Genomic DNA, 19,851 nt, shown 5'->3' with positions numbered 1-19,851 from the left:
GGAGGAAGGACAACTCTGGTTTATTTGTCTGGAGGGTTACTTACTTGGTCAGACAATCTTCTTTTAAGCTATTAGGGTTGTTGTTGAGTACGGACTGGGGCAATACGTTGGTGTTTGATCAAGATAAGGTCTTCAGCTAACTGGGCATGTTCAAGCACCTCCTGTTCTTGTTAAAATATCAAGTAAAATGCCACGGCGCTATGACTCACATTTGCGAATAAACCTGTGGACCAAAATTCAAGTTGCGCGTAAAGTCAAAAGAATCATCTACAAAAAATGGGTGCAACACGAGGACTTCACAAGAAAATGGGTGAAATATAAGGACTTCGCAGGAGGTCACCCATCCTAGTACTACTCTCGCCCAAGCGCCCTTAACTTTCGGAGTTCTGATAGAATCCGTTGCATTAGTGCTGGTATGATCGCTCATGTTTCATTCTGCGCTGCAAATACATACACTCTTTCTCCTTCCATCCCCCCTCCCGTCATTTATTTCCTTGTGCGTGCACTCTGCATCTCTCCTTCTCGTTCTAATATCAAGTAAATTGCCCCGGCACCATGACTAACCTCAGGAGGTAACCCATCCTTGTACTACTTTCTGCAAAGCAAACTTAACTGCGGAGTACTGATGGGATCCGGTGCATTTTGTGCTGGTATGATCGCACCTGTTTCATTTCGTGCTGGAAATACATACACTCCTTCTCCTTCCCTGCCCCCTCCCATCATTTATTTCCTTGTGCGTTCACACTGCACCTCTCTTTCTCGTTCTAATATCGATTAAAATGCCCCTGCTTCTTGACTCACATTTGCGTATAAACCAGCGGACCATTATTCCAGTCGCACGTAACGTCGAACAACCTGTCTGGAAAAAAATTGGTACGACACGAGGACTTCCTAAGAGGTAACCCATCTGATTACTACTCTCGCCCAAGCACACTTAACTGCAAAGTTCTGATGTGATTCGGTTCATTAGTGCTGGTATGATCGCACCTGTTTAATTTCGCGCTGCAAATACATACACTCCTTCAACTTTCTTCCCCCTCCGGTCATTTGTTTCCTTGTGCGTGTGCACTGCACCTCCCGTTCTCGTTCAAATATCAAGTAAAATGCCACGGCACCATGACTCACATTTGGGAATAAACCTGCAGACCATAATTCAAGTCGCGCTTAACGTCGAAAGAATCATCTGCATAAAAAATGGGTGCAACACGATGACTTCCCAAGAAAATGGGTGAAATATAAGGACTTCACAAGAGGTCACCCATCCTAGTACTACTCTCGCCCAAACACCTTTAACTTGCGGAGTTCTGATAGAATCTGTTGCATTAATTCTGGTATGATCACTCATGCTTCATGCTGCGCTGCAAATACATACACTCTTTCTCCTTCCATCCCCACTCCCGTCATTTGTTTCCTTGTGCGTGCACTTTGCATCTCTCATTCTCGTTCTAATATCAAGTAAAATTCCCTGGCACCGTGACTCACCTTTGCGAATGAGCCAGCAGATCATAATTCTATTCGCGCGTAACTTCGAATCACCCATCCGAAAAAAAATGGGTGCAACACGAGGACTTCCCAGGAGGTTACCCCATCCGAGTACTACTCTCGCCCAAGCACAATTAACTGCGGAGTTCTGATGGGATCCGGAGAGTTAATGTTGGTATGATCGCACCTGATTTATCTTGCGTTGCAAATACATACACTCCTTCTCCTCTCTTCCCCCACTCGTCATTTGTTTCCTGGTGCGTTCACACTTCACCTCTTCTTCTCGTTCTAATATCAATTAAAATACCCCTGCCTCTTGACTCACATTTGCGTATAAACCAGCGGACCATAGTTCCAGTCGTGCGTAACGTCGAACATCCCATCTGAAAAAATAAAATGGGTGCAACACGAGAACTTCCCAGGAGGTAACCCATCTTTATACTACTTTCGTCAAAGCACACATAACTGTGGAGTTCTGATGGAATACGGTGCATTTGTGCTGGTATGATCGCACCTGTTTCATTTCGTGCTGAAAATACATACACTCCTTCTCCTTCCCTCCCCCTCCCATCATTTGTTTCCCTGTGCGTTTACACTGCACCTCTCCTTCTCGTTCTAATATCAATTAAAATGCTTCTGCTTCTTGACTCACATTTGCGTATAAACCAGCGGACCATAGTTCAAGTCGCGCGTAACGTCGAACGACCCATCTGAAAAAAAATTGGTGTGACACGAGGACTTCCCAAGAGGTCTCCCATCCGAGTACTAGTCTCGCCCAAACACACTTAACTGCAGAGTTCTGATAGAATCCGGTGCATTAGTTCTGGAATGATGGCAACTGTTTAATTTCGCAGTGCAAATACATACACTCTTCTCCTTTCTTCCCCCTCCCGTCATTTGTTTCCTTGTGCGTGCGCACTGCACCTCCCGTTCTCGTTCAAATATCAAGTAAAATGTCACATCGCCGTGACTTACATTTGCGAATAAACTTTTGGACCATAATTCAAGTGGCTCGTAACGTCGAAAGAATCCTCTGCAAAAAAATTGGTGCAACACAAGGACTTCCGAAGAAAATGGGTGAAATATAAGGACTTCGCAGGAGGTCACCCATCCTAATACTACTCTCGCCCAAGAACCCTTAACTTGGGGAGTTCTGATAGAATCCGTTGCATTAGTGCTGGTATGATCGCTCACGTTTCATTCTGCGCTGCAAATACATAAACTCTTTCTCCTTCCATCCCCCATCTCGCCATTTGTTTCCTTATGCGTCCACTTTGCATCTCTCTTTCTCGTTCTAAAATCAAGTAAAATGCCAAGGCACTGTGACTCACCTTTGCGAATGAACCAGCGGTTCATATATCCATTCGCGCGCAACGTCAAACGACCCATCCGAAAAAAAATGGGTGCAACACGAGGACTTCCCAGGAGGTCACCCATCTGAGAACTACTCTCGTCCAAGCACACTTAACTGCGGAGTTCTGATGGGATACGATGCATTAGTGCTGGTATGATCGCACCTGATTAATTTCGTGGTATAAATACATTCACTTCTTCTCCTTTCTTCCCCCTCCCGTTATTTGTTTCCTTGTGCGTTCACACTGCACCTCTCCTTCTCGTTCTAATATTGATTAAAATGCTCCTTCTTCTTGACTCACATTTGCGTATAAACCAGGGGACCATAGTTCAAGTCGCGCGTAACGTCGAACGACCCGTCTGAAAAAAAATTGCTCCGATACGAGGACTTCCCAGGAGGTCACCCATCCGAGTACTACTCCTGCCCAAGTAAACTTAACTGCGGAGTTCTGATGGGATCCGATGCATTTGTGCAGGTATGATCGCGCTTGTTTCATTTCATGCTGAAAATACATACACTCCTTCTCCTACCCTCCCCCTCCCATCATTTGTTTCCTTGTGCGTTCACACTGCACCTCTCCTTCTCGTTCCAATATCGATTAAAATGCCCCTGCTTCTTGACTCACATTTGCGTATAAACAAGCGGACCCTAGCTCCAGTCACGCATAACGTCAAACGACCCGTCTGAAAAAAAATTTGTGCGACACGAGGACTTCCCAGGAGGACATCTATCCGAGAACTACTCTCTCCCAAGCATACTTAACTGCGGAGTTCTGATGGGATCCGGTGCATTAATGCTAGTATGATCGCTCCTGTTTAATTTTGCGCTGCAAATACATACACTACTTCTCCTTTCTTCCCCCTCCCATCATTTGTTTCCTTGTGCGTGCGTAATGCACCTCCCGTTCTCGTTCTAATATCAAGTAAAATGCCACGGCACCGTGACTCAAATTTGCGAATAAACCTGTGGACCATAATTCAAGTAGTGCGTAACGTTGAAAGCATCATCTGCAAAAAAATGGGTGCAACACGAGGACTTCCCAAGAAAATGGGTGAAATATAAGGACTTCGCAGGAGGTCACCCATCCTAGTACTACTCTCGCCCAAGCACCCTCAACTTGCGGAGTTCTGATAGAATCCGTTGCATTAGTTCTGGTATGATAGCTCATGTTTCATTCTTCGCTGCAAATACATATACTCTTTCTCCTTCTATCCCCCCTCCCGTCATTTGTTTCCTTATGCGTGCACTCTACATCTCTCCTTCTTGTTGTAATACCAAGTAAAATGCCCCGGCACCATGACTCACCTTTGCGAATGAACCAGCGGTTCATAATTCCATATGCGCGTAACGTCGAACGACCCATCCGAAAAAAATGGGTGCAACACGAGGACTTCCCAGGAGGTCACCCATCCGAGTACTACTCTCGCCCAAGCACACTTAACTGCGGAGTTCAGGTGGGATCCGGTGCATTAGTGCTGGTGTGATCCCACCTGATTAATTTCGCGCTGCAAATACATAAACTCATTCTCCTTTCTTCCCCCTCCCGTCATTTGTTTCCTTGCGCGTGCGCACTGCACCTCCCGTTCTCGTTCAAATATCAAGTAAAATGCCGCGGCGCCGTGACTCACATTTACAAATAAACCTGCGGACTATAGTTCCAGTTGCGCATAACGTCGAACGACCTATCTGAAAAAAAATTGGAGCAACACGAGAACTTCCCAGGAGGTAACACATCCTTGTACTACTTTTGCCAAAACACACTTAACTACGGAGTTCTGATGGGATCCGGTGCATTTGTGCAGGTATGATCGCGCCTGTTTCATTTCGTGCTGAAAATACATACACTCCTTCTCCTTCCCTTCCCCCTCCCATCATTTGTTTCCTTGTGCGTTCACACTACACCTCTCCTTCTCGTTCTAATATTGATTAAAATGCCTCTCCTTCTTGACTCACATTTGCGTATAAACCAGCAGACCATAGTTCTAGTCGCGCGTAACGTCGAACGACCCGTCTGAAAAAAAATTGGTGCAACACGAGGACTTCCAAGGAGGTGACCCATCCGAGTACTACTCTCGCCCAAGCAAACTTAACTGCGCAGTTCTGATGGGATCCGGTGCATTAGTGCTGGTATGATCGCACCTGTTTAATTGCGCGCTGCAAATACATTCATTCCTTGTCCTTTCTTCCCCCTCCTGTCATTTGTTTCCTAGTGCGTTCACATTTCACCTCTCCTTCTCGTTCAAATATCAAGTAAAATGGTACGGCGCCATGACTCAAATTATCGAATAAACCTGCGGACCCTAATACAAGTCGCGCGTAACGTCGAAAAAATCATCTGCGAAAAAATGGGTGCAACACGAGGACTTCCCAAGAAAATTGGTGAAATATAATGACTTCACAGGAGGTCACCCATCCTAATACTACTATCGCCCAAGCACCCTTAACTGCGGAGTTCTTATAGAATCTGTTGCATTAGTGCTGGTATGATCGCTAATGTTTCAATCTACGCTGCAAATACATAAACTCTTTCTCCTTCCATCACCCCTCCTGTCATCTGTTTCCTTGTGCGTGCACTCTGCATCTCTCTTTCTCGTTCTAATATAAAGTAAAATGCCCCGGCACCGTGACTCACCTTTGCAAATGAACCAGCGGTTCATAATTTAATTCGCGCGTAACATCGAACGACCTATCTAAAAAAAAAGGGTGCAACACGAGGACTTCCCAGGAGGTCACCCGTCCAAGTACTACTCTCGCCCAAGCACACTTAACTGCGGAGTTCTGATGGGATCGGGTGCATAGATGCTGGTATGATCGCACCTGTTTCATTTCGTGCTGCAAATACATACACTCTTTCTCCTTTGTTCCCCCTCCTGTCATTTGTTTCCTGGTGCGTTCAGACTTCACCTCTCAATCTCGTTCTAATATCAATTAAAATGCCCCTGTGTCTTGACTCACATTTGCGTATAAACTAGTGAACCATAGTTCCAGTCGCGCGTAACGTCGAACGACCCATCTGAAAAAAAAATGGGTGCAACACGAGAACTTCCCAGGAGGTAACCCATCCTTGTACTACTTTTGCCAAAGCACACTTAACTGCGGAGTTTTGATGGGGTCCGGTGCATTTGTGCATGTATGATCGCACTTGTTTCATTTCCTGCTGAAAATACATACATTCATTCTCTTCCCTCCCCCTCCCATCATTTGTTTCCTTGTGCGTTCACACTGCACATCTCCTTCTCGTTTTAATATCGATTAAAATTCCCCTGCTTCTTGACTCACATTTGCCGATAAACCAGCGGACAATAGTTCCAGTCGCGCGTAACGTCAAACGACTTGTCTGAAAGAAAATTTGTGCGACACGAGGACTTCCCAGGAGGTCACCCATCTGAGTACTACTCTCGCCCAAGCACACTTAACTGTGGAATTCTAATGGGATCCGGTGCATTAGTGCTGGAACAATCGCACTTGTTTAATTTCGCGATGTAAATACATACACTTCTTCTCCTTCCTTCCCCCTCCCGTCATTTGTTTCCTTATGCGTGCGCACTACACCTCCCGTTCTCGTTCAAATATCAAGTAAAATGGCACGGCGCCTTGACTGAAATTTGCGAATAAACCTGCGGACCATAATTCAAGTCTCGCGTAACGTCGAAAGAATCATCTGCAAAAAAATGGGTGCAACACGAGGACTTCCCAATAAAATGGGGGAAATATAAGGACTTCGCAGGAGGTCACCCATCCTAGTACTACTCTCGCCAAAGCACCCTTAACTGTGAAGTTCTTATAGAATCCGTTGCATTAGTGCTGGAATGATCGCTCAGGTTTCATTCTGCGCTGCAAATACATACACTCTTTCTCCTTCCATCCCCCCTCCCGTCAATTGTTTCCTTGTGCGTGAACTCTGCATCTCTCCTTCTCGTTCTAAAATCAAGTAAAATGCCCCGACACCGTGACTCACCTTTGCGAATGAACCAGCAGTTCATAATTCCATTCGCGCGTAACGTCGAACGACCCATCCGAAAAAAAATGGGTACAACACAAGGACTTCCCAGGAGGTAACCTATCTGAGTACTACTCTCGCCCAAGCACACTTAACTGCGGAGTTCTGATGGGATCCGGTGCTTTAGGGCTGGTATGATCGCACCTATTTAATTTCGCGCTGCAAATACATACACTTATTCTCCTTTCTTCCCCCTCCCGTCATTTGTTTCCTTGTGCGTGCGCACTGCACCTCCCGTTCTCGTTCAAATATCAAGCAAAATACCACGGCGCCTTGACTCAAATTTGCGAATAAACCTACGGACCATAATTCAAGTCGCGCGCAACGTCGAAAGAATTATCTACAAAAAAATGGGTGCAACACGAGAACTTCCCAAGAAAATGGGTGAAATATAAGAACTTCGCAGGAGGTCACCCATCCTAGTACTACTCTCGCCCAAGAACCCTTAACTTAGGGAGTTCTGATAGAATCCGTTGCATTAGTTCTGGTATGATCGCGCATGTTTCGTTCTGCGCTGCAAATACATACACTCTTTCTCCTTCCATCCCCCCTCCCGTCATTTGTTTCCTTGTGCGTGCACTCTGTATCTCTTCTTCTCGTTCTAATATCAAGTAAAATGCCCCGGTACCATGACTCACCTTTGCAAATGAACCAGCGATTCATAATTTCATTTGCGCGTAACGTCGAACGACCCATCCGAAAAAAAATGGGTGCAACACGAGGACTTCTGAGGAGGTCACCCATCCGAGTACTACTCTCGCCCAAGCACACTTAATTGCGGAGTTCTGATGGGATCCGGTGAATTGGTGCTGGTATGATCGCACCTGTTTCATTTCGCGCTGCAAATACATACACTCCTTCTCCTTTCTTCCCCCTTCCGTCATTTGTTTCCTAATGCGTTCACACTTCACCTTTCCTTCTCGTTCTAATATCAATTAAAATGCCCTTATGTCTTGACTCACATTTGTGCATAAACCAGTGGACCATAGTTCCAGTCGCGCGTAAAGTCGAACAACCCATCTGAAAAAAAAAATGGGTGCAACACGAGAACTTCCCAGGAGGTAACCCATCCTTGTACTACTTTCGCCAAAGGTATGATCGCACCTATTTCATTACGTGCTGAAAATACATACACTCATTCTCCTTCCCTCCCCCCTCCCATCATTTGTTTCCTTGTGCGTTCACTATGCACCTCTACTTCTCGCGTTCTAATATCGATTAAAATGCCCCTCCTTCTTGACTCACATTTGCGTATAAACCGACGGACCATAGTTCAAGTCGTGAGTAACGTGGAACGACCCGTCTGAAAAAAAATTGGTGCGACACGAGGACTTCCCAGGAGGTCACCCATCTGAGTACTTCTCTCACCCAAGCACACTTAACTGCGAAGTTGTGATGGGATCCGGTGAATTAATGCTGGTATGATCACACCTGTCTAATTTCGCGTTGCAAATAGATACACTCCTTCTCCTTTCTTCCCCCTCCCGTCATTTGTTTCCTTGTGCATGCGCACTGCAACTCTCGTTCTCGTTCAAATATCTAGTAAAATGCCACGGTGCCGAGACTCAATTTGCTAATAAACCTGCGGACCATAATTCAAGTCGCGCGTAACGTCGAAAGAATCATCTGCAAAAAAATTGGTGCAACACGAGAACTTTCCAAGAAAATGGGTTAAATATAAGTACTTCGCAGTAGGTCACCCATCCTAGTACTACTCTCGCCCAAGCACCCTTAACTTGTGTAGTTATGATAGAATCCGTTGCATTAGTGCTGGTATGATCGCGCATGTTTCATTCTACGCTGCAAATACATACACACATTCTCCTTCCATCCCACCTCCTGTCATTTGTTTCCTTGTGTGTGCACTCTGCATTTCTCCTTCTCGTTCTAATATCAAGTAAAATGCCCCAGCACCGTGCCTCACTTTTTCGAATGAGCAGCGGTTCATAATTCCATTCGCGCGTAACGTCGAATGACCCATCTGAAAAAAAATAGTTGCAACACGAGAACTTCCTAGGAGGTAACCCATACTTGTGCTACTTTCGCCAAAGCACACTTAACTGCGGAGTTTTGATGGGATCCGGTGCATTTACGCTGGTATGATCGCACCTGTTTCATTTCGTGCCGAAAATACATACACTCCTTCTCCTTCCCTCCTCCCTCCCGTCATTTGTTTCCTTGTGCGTTCACACTACATCTCTTATTCTCGTTCTAATATCGATTAAAATGCCCCTGCTTCTTGACTCATATTTGCGTATAAACCAGCGAACCATAGTTCAAGTCGCGAGTAACATCGAATGACCCGTCCGGAAAAAAATTGGTGAAACACGAGGACTTCCCAGGAGATCACCCATCCGAGTACTACTCTCGCCCAAGCAAACTTAACTGCGGAGTTCTGATGTGATCCGGTGCATTAGTGCTGGTATGATCGCACCTGTTTAATTGCGCGCTGCAAATACATACACTCCTTCTCCTTTCTTCCCCCTTTCGTCATTTGTTTCCAAATGCGTTCACACTTCACCTCCCGTTCACGTTCTAATATCAATTAAAATGCCCCTCCATCTTGACTCATATTTGCGTATAAACCAGCGGACCATAGTTTCAGTCGCGAGTAAAGTCGAACGACCCATCTGAAAATAAAAATGGGTGCAACACTCGAACTTCCAAGGAGGTAACCCATCCTTGTAGTGCTTTTGCCAAAACACACTTAACTACAGAGTTCTGATGGGATCCAGTGCATTTGTGCTGGTATGATCGCACCTGTTTCATTTCGTGCTGAAAATACATACACTCCTTCTTCTTCCCTCCCCCCTCCCGTCATTTGTTTCCTTGTGCGTTCACACTGCATCTCTTCTTCTCAATCTAATATCGATTAAAATGCCCATGCTTCTTGACTCACTTTTGCGTATAAACCAGAAGACCATAAATCCAATCGCGCGTAACGTCGAACGACCCGTCTGAAAAAAAAATTGGTTCGACAAGAGGACTTCCCAGGAGGTCACCCATCCGAGTACTACTCTCGCCCAAGCACACTTAACTACGGAGTTGTGATGGGATCTGGTGCATTAATGCTGGTATGATCGCACCTGTTTAATTTCGCGTTGCAAATACATACACTCATTCTCCTTTCTTCCCCCTCCCATCATTTGTTTCCTTGTGCGTGCGCACTGCACCTCCCGTTCTCGTTCTAATATCAAGTAAAATGCCAAGGCACCGTGACTCACATTTGCGAATAAACCTGTGGACCATAAACGTCGAAAGAATCATCTACAAAAAAATAGGTGCAGCAAGAGGACTTCCCAAGAAAATGGGTGAAATATAAGGACTTCGCAGGAGGTCACCCATCCTAGTACTACTCTCGCCCAAGCACCCTTAACTCGCGGAGTTCTGATAGAATCCGTTGTATTAGTGCTGGTATGATCGCTCATGTTTCATTCTGCGCTGCAAATACATACACTATTTCTCCTTCCATTCCCCCTCCCACCATTTGTTTCCTTGTGTGTGCACTCTGCATCTCTCATTCTCGTTCTAATATCAAGTAAAATGCCCCGGCACCGTGACTCACCTTTGCGAATGAACCAGCGATTCATAATTTCATTCGCTCGTAACGTCGAACGACCCATCCGAAAAAAAAATGGGTGCAACACGAGGACTTTCCAAGAGGTCACCCATCCGAGTACTACTCTCGCCCAAGCACACTTAATTGCGGAGTTCAAATCTGGTGCATTAGTGCTGGTATGATAGCACCTGTTTCATTTCGCGCTGCAAATACATACACTCCTTCTCCTTTCTTCCCCCTCCCGTCATTTGTTTCCCGGTGCGTTCACACTTCACCTCTCATTCTCGTTCTAATATCAATTAAAATGCCCCTGCGTCTTGACTCACATTTGCGTATAAACCAGAGGACCATAGTTCCAGTCGCGCGTAACGTCGGACGACCAATCTGAAAAAAAAAAATGGGTGCAACACGAGAACTTTCCAGGAGGTCACCTATCCGAGTACAACTCTCGCCCAAGCACACTTAATTGCGGAGTTCAGTTCCAGTGCATTAGTGCTGGAATGATCGCATCTGTTTCATTTTGCGCTGCCAATACATACACTCCTTCTCCTTTCTTCCCCCTCCCGTCATTTGTTTCCTGATGCGTTCACACTTCACCTCTCCTTCTCGTTCTAATATCAACTAAAATGCCCCTGCGTCTTGACTCACATTTGCGTATAAACCAGCGGACCATAGTTCCAATCGCGCGTAACATCCAACGAGCCGTCTGAAAAAAAATTTGTGCGACACGAGGACTTCCCAAGATACACCCATCCGAGTACTACTCTCGCCGAAGCACACTTAACTGCGGAGTTCTGATGGGATCCGGTTCATTAGTAATGGTATGATCGCACCTGTTTTATTTCGCGCTGCAAATACATACACTCCTTCTCCTTTCTTCCCCCTCCCGTTATTTGTTTCCTTGTGCGTGCACACTGCAACTTTCGTTCTCGTTCAAATATAAAGTAAAATGTCACGGCGCCATGACTCACATTTGCGAATAAACCTGCGGATCATAATTCAAGTCGCGCGTAATGTCGAAAGAATCATCTGCAAAAAAATAGGTGCAACACGAGGACTTCCCAAGAAAATGGGTGAAATATAAGGACTTCGCAGGAGTTCACCCGTCCTAGTACTACCCTCGCCCAAGCACCCTTAACTTGCGGAGTTCTTATAGAATCCGTTGCATTAGTGCTGGTATGATCACTCATGTTTCATTCTGTGCTGCAAATACATACACTCTTTCTCATTCCATTCCCCCTCCCGTCATTTATTTCCTTGTGCGTGCACTCTGCATCTCTCCTTCTCGTTCTAATATCAAGTAAAAAGCCCCGGTACCGTGACTCACCTTTGCGAATGAACCAGCGGTTTATAATTCCATTCGCGTGTAACGTCGAACGACCCATCCGAAAAAAAATAGGTGCAACACGAGGACTTCCCAAGAAGTCACCCATCCGAGTACTACTCTCGCCCAAGCACACTTAACTGCGGAGTTCAGATCCGGTGCATTAGTGCTGGTACGATCGCACCTGTTTCATATCACGCTGCAAATACATGCACTCCTTCTCCTTTCTTCCTCTTCCCGTCATTTGTTTCCTAGTGTGTTCACACTTCACCTCTCCTTCTCGTTCTAATATCAATTAAAATGCCCTTGCGTCTTGACTCACATTTGCGTATAAACCAGCAAACCATAGTTCCAATAGCGTTTAACGTTTAATGACCCATCTGAAAAAAAAAATAGTTGCAATACGAGAACTTCCCATGAGGTAACCCATCCTTGTACTACTTTCGCCAAAGCACACTTAACTGCGAAGTTCTGATGGGATCCGGTGCATTTGTGCTGATATGATCGCACCTGTTTCATTTCGTGCTGAAAATACATACACTCCTTCTCCTTCCCTCCCCCCTCCCATCATTTGTTTCCTTGCGCATTCACACTGTACCTCTCCTTCTTGTTCTAATATCGATTAAAATGCCTCTGCTTCTTGACTCATATTTGCGTATAAACCAGCGAACCATAGTTCAAGTCGCGCATAACGTCGAACGACCGGTCTAAAAAAATTGATGCGACACGAGGACTTCCCAGGAGGTCACCCATCCAAGTACCAGTCTCACCCAAGCACACTTAACTGCGGAGTTTTAATGGGATCCGGTGCTTTAGTGCTTGTATGATCGCACCTGTTTAATTTCGCGCTGCAAATACATACACTCCTCCTTTCTTCCCCCTCCCATCATTTGTTTCCTTGTGCGTGCGCACTGCACCTCCTGTTCTCGTTCAAATATCAAGTAAAATGTCACGGCGCCAGACTCACATTTGCGAATAAACCTGTGGACCATAAATTAAGTCGCGCGTAACGTCGAAAGAATAATCTACAAAAAAATGAGTGCAACACGACGACTTCCCAAAAAAATAGGTGAAATATAAGGACATCGCAGGAGGTCACCCATCCTAGTACTACTCTCGCCAAAGCACCCTTAACTGTGGAGTTCTTATAGAATCCGTCGCATCAGTGCTGGAATGATCACTCATGTTTCATTCTGCGCTGCAAATACATACACTCTTTCTCCTTCCATCCCCCCTCCCGTCATTTGTTTCCTTCTGCGTGCACTCTGCATCTCTCCTTCTCCTTCTAATATCAAGTAAAATGCCTCGGCACCGTGACACACCTTTGCGAATGAACCAGTGGTTCATAATTCCATTCGCGCGTAACATCGAACGACCCATCCGAAAAAAAATGCGTGCAACACGAGGATTTCCCAAGAGGTCACCCATCCGAGTACTACTCTCGCCCAAGCACACTTAAATGCGGAGTTCTGATGGGATCCGGTGCATTAGTGCTGGTATGATCACACCTGTTTAATTTCGCGCTGCAAATACATACACTCCTTCTCCTTTCTTCCTCTTCCCGTCATTTGTTTCCTTGTGCGTTCACACTGTACCTCTCCTTCTCGTTCTAATATCAATTAAAATGCCCCATCTTCTTCACTCACATTTGCATATAAACTAGCCGAAAATAGTTCCAGTCGTGCGTAACGTCAAACGACTGTCTGAAAAAAAATTGGTGCCACACGAGGACTTCTCAGGAGGTCACACATCCGAGTACTACTCTCGCCCAAGCACACTTAACTGCAGAGTTCTAATGGGATCCGGTGCTTTAGTGCTGGTTTGATCACACTTGTTTAATTTCACGCTACAAATACATACACTCATTCTCCTTTCTTCCTCCTCCCGTCATTTGTTTCCTTGTGCATGCGCACTGCACCTCCCGTTCTCGTTCTAGTATCAAGTAAAATCCCACGGCGCCGTGATTCACATTTGCGAATAAACCTGCGGACCATAATTTAAGTCGCGCGTAACGTCGAAAGAATCATATGCAAAAAAATGGGTGCAACACGAGGACTTCCAAAGAAAATGGGTGAAATATAAGGACTTTGCAGGAGGTCAACCACCCTAGTACTACTCTCGCCCAAACACCCTTAACTACGGAGTTCTGATAGAATCCGTTGCAATTGTGCTGGTATGATCGCTCATGTTTCATTCTGCGCTGCAAATACATACACTCTTTCTCCTTCCATCCCCCTTTCCGTCATTTATTTCCTTGTGCGTGCACTCTGCATCTCTCCTTCTCGTTCTAATATCAAGTAAAATGCCCCGGTACCGTGACTCACCTTTGCGTATGAACCAGCGGTTCATAATTCCATTCGCGTGTAACGTCGAACGACCCATCCGAAAAAAAATTGGCGCAACACGAGGACTTCCCAGGAGGTCACCCATACGAATATTACTCTCGCCCAAGCACACTTAATTGCGGTGTTTTGATGGGATCCATTGCATTAGTGCTGGTATGATCGCACCTGTTTAATTTTGCGATGCAAATACATACACTCCTTCTCCTTTCTTCCCTCTCCCGTCATTTGTTTCCTTGTGCGTGCGCACTGCACCTCCCGTTCTCGTTTAAATATCAAGTAAAATGCCACGGCGCCGTGACTCACCTTTGCGAATGAACCAGCGGACCATAGTTCCAGTCGCGCATAACATCGAACCAACCATCTAAAAAAAAAAATTGGTGCAACAAGAGAACTTCCAAAGAAAATGGGTGAAATATGAGGACTTTGCAGGAGGTCACCCATCCTAGTACTACTCTCGCCGAAGCACCCTTAACTTGCCGAGTTCTAATAGAATCCGTTGCATTAATGCTGGTATGATTGCTCATGTTTCATTCTGCGCTGCAAATACATACACTCTTTCTCCTTCCATCCACCCTCCTGTCATTTGTTTCCTTGTGCGTGCACTCTGCATCTCTCCTTCTCGTTCTAATCTCAAGTAAAATGCCCCGGCACCGTGACTCACCTTTGCGAATGAACTAGCGGTACATAATTCTATTCACGCGTAACGTTGAACGACCCATCCGAAAAAAAATGGGTGCAACACGAGAACTTCCCAGGAGGTGACCAATCCGAGTACTACTCTCACCCAAGCACACTTAACTGTGGAGTTATGATGGAATCCGGTGCATTAGTGCTGGTATGATTGCACTTGTTTAACTTCCCGCTGCAAATACATACACTCCTTCTCATTTCTTCCCCCTCCCGTCATTTGTTTCCTTGTGCGTGCCCACTGCACCTCCCATTCTCGTTTAAATATCAAGTAAAAGGTCACGACGCCGTGACTCACATTTGCAAATTAACCTATGGACCATAATTCAAGTCGCGCGTAACGTCGAAAGAATCATCTGCAAACAAATGGGTGCAGCACTTGGATTTCCCAAGAAAATGGGTGAAATATACGGACTTCGTAGGAGGTCACCCATCCTAGTACTACTCTCGCCTAAACACCCTTAACTTGCGGTGTTCTGATAGAATCCTTTTGCATTAGTGCTGGTATGATCGCGCATGTTTAATTCTGCGCTGCAAATACATACACTCTTTCTCCTTCCATCCTCCCTCCCGTCATTTGTTTCCTTGTGCGTGCACTCTACATCACTCATTCTCGTTCTAATATCAAGTAAAATTCTCCGGCACCGTGGCTCACTTTTGCGAATGAACCAGCGGTTCATAATTCTATTCACGCGTAACGTCGAACGACCCATTTGAAAAAAAAATGGGTGCAACACGAGGACTTCCCAAGAGGTCACCCATCCGAGTACTACTCTCGCCCAAGCACACTTAACTGCGGAGTTTTGATGGGATCCAGTGCATTAGTGCTGGTATGATCGCAACTTTTTCACTTCGCGCTGCAAATACATACACTCCTTCTCCTTTCTTCTCCCTCTCGTCATCTGTTTCCTTGTGAGTGCACACTGTACCTCCCGTTCTCGTTCAAATATCAAGTAAAATGTCACGGCGCCGTGACTTACATTTGTGAATAAACCTTCGGACCATAATTCAAGTCACGTGCAACGTCGAAAGAATTATCTGCAAAAAAATGGGTGCAACACGAGAACTTCCCAAGAAAATTTGTGAAATATAAGGACTTCATAGGAGGTCACCCATCCTAGTACTACTCTCGCCCAAGCGCCCTTAACTTGGGGAGTTCTGATAGAATTCGTTGCATAAGTTCTGGTATGATCGCTCATATTTCATTATTGCAAATACATACACTCTTTCTCCTTCCATCACCCCTCCCGTCATTTGTTTCCTTGTGCATCCACTCTGCATCTCTCATTCTCGTTCTATTATCAAAGAAAATGCCCCGGCACCGTTACTCACTTTTGCGAATGAACCAACGATACATAATTTTATTCATGCGTAACGTCGAATGATCCATATAAAAAAAATGAGTGCAACACGAGGACTTCCCAGGAGGTCACCAATCTGAGTACTACCCTCGCCCAAAGACACTGAGGAGTTCTGATGAGATCCGGTTCATTAGTGCTGGTATGATCGCACCTGTTTCATTTCGCGTTGCAAATATATACACTCCTTCTCCTTTCTTCCCCCTCCTGTCATTTGTTTCCTGGTGCGTTCACACTTCACCTCTCCTTCTCGATCTAATATCAATTAAAATGCCCCTGCGTCTTGACTCACATTTGCGTATAAACAAGCGGACGATAGTTCCAGTCGCGCATAACGTCGAACGACCCATCTGAAAAAAAAAATGGGCGCAACACCAGAACTTCCCAGGAGGTAACCCATCCATGTACTACTTTCGCAAAAAAACACTTAACTGCGTAGTTCTGATGGGATCCGGTGCATTTGTGCTAGTATGATCGCACATGTTTTATTTCACGCTGAAAATACATACACTCATTCTCCTTCCCTCCCCCCTCCCATCATTTGTTTCACTGTGCGTTCACACTGCACCACTCCTTCTCGTTCTCATATCGATTAAAATGCCCCTGCATCTTGACTCACATTTGCCTATAAACCAGCGGAACATAATTCCAGTTGCGCGTAACGTCGGACGACTCGTCTGAAAAAAAATTGGTGGAACACAAATACTTCCCAAGAGGTCACCCATCCGAGTACTACTCTCGCCCAAGCACACTTAACTACGAAGATTTGATGGGATCCGGTGCATTAGTGCTGGTATGATCGCACTTGTTTAATTTCGCGCTGCAAATACATACACTCCTTCTCCTTTCTTCCCCCTCCCGTCATTTATTTCCTTGTGTGTGCGCACTGCACCTCCCGTTCTCGTTCAAATATCAAGTAAAATACCACGGCGGCGTGACTCAAATTTGCGTATAATCCTGCAGACCATAATTCAAGTCGCGCTTAACGTCGAAAGAATCGTCTGCAAAAAAATGGGTGCAACACGAGGACTTCCCAAGAAAAATGGTGAAATATAAGGACTTCGCAGGAGGTAACCCATCCTAGTACTACTCTCGCCCAAGCATCCTTAACTACAGAGTTCTTATAGAATCCGTTGCATTAGTGCTGGTATGTTCGCTCACGTTTCATTCTGCGCTGCAAAAACATACACTCTTTCTCCTTCCATCCCCCATCCCGTTATTTGTTTCCATGTGCGTGCACTCTGCATCTCCCCTTCTCGTTCTAATATCAAGTAAAATGCCCTGGCACCGTGACTCACCTTTGCGAATGAACTAGCAGTTCATAATTCCATTCCCGTGTAACGTCGAACGACCCATCCGAAAAAAAATGGGTGCCACAAGAGGACTTCGCAGGAGGTCACCCATCCGAGTACTACTCTCGCCCAAGCACACTTAACTGCGGAGTTCTTATGGGATCCACTGCAAATACATACACTCCTACTCTTTCTTCCCCCTCCCGTCATTTGTTTCCTAGTGCGTTCACACTTCACCTCACCATCTCGTTCTAATATCAATTAAAATGCCCCTGCGTCATGACTCACATTTGCGTATAAACCAGCGGACCATAGTTCCAGTCGCGCGTATCGTCGAACGACCCATCTGAAAAAAAAAATGGGTGCAACACGAGAACTTCCTAGGAGGTAACCCATCCTTGTACTACTTTCGCCAAAGTACAATTATCTTCGGATATATGATGGGATCCGGTGCATTTGTGCTGGTGTGATCGCACCTGTTTCATTTCGTGCTGAAAATACATACACTCCATCTTTCTTCTCCCCTCCCATCATTTGTTTCCTTGTGCGTTCACGCTGCACCTCTCCTTCTCGTTCTAATATCGATTAAAATGCCCCAGCTTCTTGACTCACATTTGCGTATAAACCAGCGGACCCTAGTTCCAGTCGCACGTAACGTCGAACGACCCTGTCTGAAAAAAAATTAGTGTGACGCGAGGACTTCTCAAGATGTCACCCATCCGAGTACTACTCTAGCCCAAGCACACTTAACCACAGAGTTCTAATGGGAACCGGTGCATTAGTGCTGGTATGATCGCACCTATTTAATTTCGCACAGCAAATACATAAAATCCTTCTCCTTTCTTCCCCCTCCCGTCATTCGTTTCCTTGTGCGTGCGAACTGCACCTCCTGTTCTCGTTCTAATATCAAGTAAAATGCCACGGCGACGTGACTCACATTTGCGAATAAACCTGCGGACCATAATTCAAGTCGCGCGTAACGTCGAAAGAATCATCTGCAAAAAAATTGGTGCAACACGAGGACTTCCAAAGAAAATGGGTGAAATATAAGGACTTCACAGGAGCTCACCCATCCTAGTACTACTCTCGCCCAAACACCCTTAACTTGCGGAGTTCTGATAGAATCCTTTGCATTAGTTCTGGTATGATCGCTCATGTTTCATTATGCGCTGCAAATACATACACTCTTTCTCCTTCCATCCCCCCTCCCGTCATTTGTTTCCTTGTGCTTGCACTCTGCATCTCTCCTTCTCGTTCTGATATCAAGTAAAATGCCCCGGCACCGTGACTCACCTTTGCGAATGAACCAGCGGTTCATAATTTCATTCGCGCGTAACGTCGAACGAGCCATCCGAAAAAAAATGGGTGCAACACGAGGACTTCCCAGGATGTCACCCATCCGAGTACTACTCTCGCCAAAGTACACTTAAGTGCGGAGTTCTCATCGGATCCGGTGCATTATTGCTGGTATGATGGCACCTGTTTAATTTCGCGCTGTAAATACATACACTCCTTCTCCTTTCTTCCCCCTCCCGTCATTTGTTTCCTGGTGCGTTCACACTTCACCTCTCATTCTCGTTCTAATATCAATTAAAATACCACTGCGTCTTGACTCACATTTGCGTATAAACGATCGGACTATAGTTCCAGTCGCACTTAACGTCGAACGGCCCATCTGAAAAAAAAATGGGTGCAATACGAGAACTTCCCAGGAGGTAACCCATCCTTGTACTACTTTCGCCAAAGCACACATAACTGCGGAGTACTGATGGGATCCGGTGCATTTGTGCTGGTATGATCGCACCTGTTTTATTTTGCGCTGAAAATACATACACTCATTCTCCTTCCCTCCCTCGTCCCATCCTTTGTTTCCTTGTGCGTTCACGCTGCACCTCTCCTTTTCGTTCTAATATCGATTAAAATACCCCTGCTTCTTGACTCACATTTGCGTATAAACAAGCGGACAATAGCTCCAGTCGCGCGTAACGTCGAACGACCCGTCTGAAAAAAATTGGAGTGACACGAGGACTTCCCAAGAGGTCACCCATACGAGTACTATTCTCGCCCAAGCACACTTAACTGTGGAGTTTCTTATGGGATCAGGTGCATTAGGGCTAGTATGATCGTAACTGTTCAATTTCGCGCTGTAAATACATACACTCCTTCTCCTTTCTTTCCCCTCCCGTCATTTGTTTCCTTGTGCGTGCGCATTGCACCTCCCGTTCACGTTATAATATCAAGTAAAATGTCACGGCGTCGTGACTCACATTTGCGAATAAACCTGCGGACCATAATTCAAGTCGTGCGTAACATCGAAAGAATCATCTACAAAAAAATGGGTGCAACACGAGGACTTCCCAAGAAAATGGGTGAAATATAAGGACTTCGCAGGAGGTCACCCATCCTAGTACTACTCTAGCGCAAGCACCCTTAACTTGCGGAGTTCTGAT

The 19,851-nt window shown here is 45.6% G+C and overlaps 27 pseudogenes; all 27 read right to left on the bottom strand.

Moving 5' to 3' along the window:
* Window positions 1-870: 870 nt before the first annotated feature.
* Window positions 871-989, bottom strand: LOC148252728 (5S ribosomal RNA; annotated as a pseudogene).
* Window positions 990-1,551: 562 nt separating this feature from the next.
* LOC148252727 (5S ribosomal RNA) lies at window positions 1,552-1,671 on the bottom strand (annotated as a pseudogene).
* A 1,211-nt stretch (window positions 1,672-2,882) lies between these two features.
* On the bottom strand, window positions 2,883-3,001 carry LOC148252726 (5S ribosomal RNA; annotated as a pseudogene).
* A 205-nt stretch (window positions 3,002-3,206) lies between these two features.
* Window positions 3,207-3,324, bottom strand: LOC148252725 (5S ribosomal RNA; annotated as a pseudogene).
* A 206-nt stretch (window positions 3,325-3,530) lies between these two features.
* LOC148252724 (5S ribosomal RNA) lies at window positions 3,531-3,649 on the bottom strand (annotated as a pseudogene).
* A 560-nt stretch (window positions 3,650-4,209) lies between these two features.
* On the bottom strand, window positions 4,210-4,328 carry LOC148252723 (5S ribosomal RNA; annotated as a pseudogene).
* A 205-nt stretch (window positions 4,329-4,533) lies between these two features.
* On the bottom strand, window positions 4,534-4,652 carry LOC148252722 (5S ribosomal RNA; annotated as a pseudogene).
* A 206-nt stretch (window positions 4,653-4,858) lies between these two features.
* Window positions 4,859-4,977, bottom strand: LOC148252721 (5S ribosomal RNA; annotated as a pseudogene).
* A 559-nt stretch (window positions 4,978-5,536) lies between these two features.
* Window positions 5,537-5,655, bottom strand: LOC148252720 (5S ribosomal RNA; annotated as a pseudogene).
* A 206-nt stretch (window positions 5,656-5,861) lies between these two features.
* Window positions 5,862-5,980, bottom strand: LOC148252719 (5S ribosomal RNA; annotated as a pseudogene).
* Window positions 5,981-6,184: 204 nt separating this feature from the next.
* Window positions 6,185-6,303, bottom strand: LOC148252718 (5S ribosomal RNA; annotated as a pseudogene).
* Window positions 6,304-6,863: 560 nt separating this feature from the next.
* Window positions 6,864-6,982, bottom strand: LOC148252717 (5S ribosomal RNA; annotated as a pseudogene).
* A 561-nt stretch (window positions 6,983-7,543) lies between these two features.
* LOC148252716 (5S ribosomal RNA) lies at window positions 7,544-7,662 on the bottom strand (annotated as a pseudogene).
* Window positions 7,663-8,150: 488 nt separating this feature from the next.
* On the bottom strand, window positions 8,151-8,269 carry LOC148252715 (5S ribosomal RNA; annotated as a pseudogene).
* Window positions 8,270-8,828: 559 nt separating this feature from the next.
* On the bottom strand, window positions 8,829-8,947 carry LOC148252714 (5S ribosomal RNA; annotated as a pseudogene).
* A 206-nt stretch (window positions 8,948-9,153) lies between these two features.
* On the bottom strand, window positions 9,154-9,272 carry LOC148252713 (5S ribosomal RNA; annotated as a pseudogene).
* Window positions 9,273-9,805: 533 nt separating this feature from the next.
* On the bottom strand, window positions 9,806-9,924 carry LOC148252712 (5S ribosomal RNA; annotated as a pseudogene).
* Window positions 9,925-11,791: 1,867 nt separating this feature from the next.
* Window positions 11,792-11,905, bottom strand: LOC148252711 (5S ribosomal RNA; annotated as a pseudogene).
* A 207-nt stretch (window positions 11,906-12,112) lies between these two features.
* LOC148252710 (5S ribosomal RNA) lies at window positions 12,113-12,231 on the bottom strand (annotated as a pseudogene).
* A 204-nt stretch (window positions 12,232-12,435) lies between these two features.
* Window positions 12,436-12,554, bottom strand: LOC148252709 (5S ribosomal RNA; annotated as a pseudogene).
* Window positions 12,555-13,110: 556 nt separating this feature from the next.
* LOC148252708 (5S ribosomal RNA) lies at window positions 13,111-13,229 on the bottom strand (annotated as a pseudogene).
* A 204-nt stretch (window positions 13,230-13,433) lies between these two features.
* On the bottom strand, window positions 13,434-13,552 carry LOC148252707 (5S ribosomal RNA; annotated as a pseudogene).
* Window positions 13,553-14,794: 1,242 nt separating this feature from the next.
* LOC148252706 (5S ribosomal RNA) lies at window positions 14,795-14,913 on the bottom strand (annotated as a pseudogene).
* A 563-nt stretch (window positions 14,914-15,476) lies between these two features.
* Window positions 15,477-15,595, bottom strand: LOC148252705 (5S ribosomal RNA; annotated as a pseudogene).
* A 1,202-nt stretch (window positions 15,596-16,797) lies between these two features.
* Window positions 16,798-16,916, bottom strand: LOC148252704 (5S ribosomal RNA; annotated as a pseudogene).
* Window positions 16,917-18,083: 1,167 nt separating this feature from the next.
* LOC148252703 (5S ribosomal RNA) lies at window positions 18,084-18,202 on the bottom strand (annotated as a pseudogene).
* Window positions 18,203-19,088: 886 nt separating this feature from the next.
* On the bottom strand, window positions 19,089-19,207 carry LOC148252702 (5S ribosomal RNA; annotated as a pseudogene).
* Window positions 19,208-19,851: the final 644 nt, after the last annotated feature.

Source organism: Carica papaya, chromosome 8 (assembly GCF_054855325.1).
Source record: "Carica papaya isolate Zhongbai chromosome 8, ASM5485532v1, whole genome shotgun sequence".
Classification (NCBI taxonomy): Eukaryota; Viridiplantae; Streptophyta; class Magnoliopsida; order Brassicales; family Caricaceae; genus Carica; species Carica papaya.
This window is presented reverse-complemented; position numbering and strand designations above follow the sequence as displayed.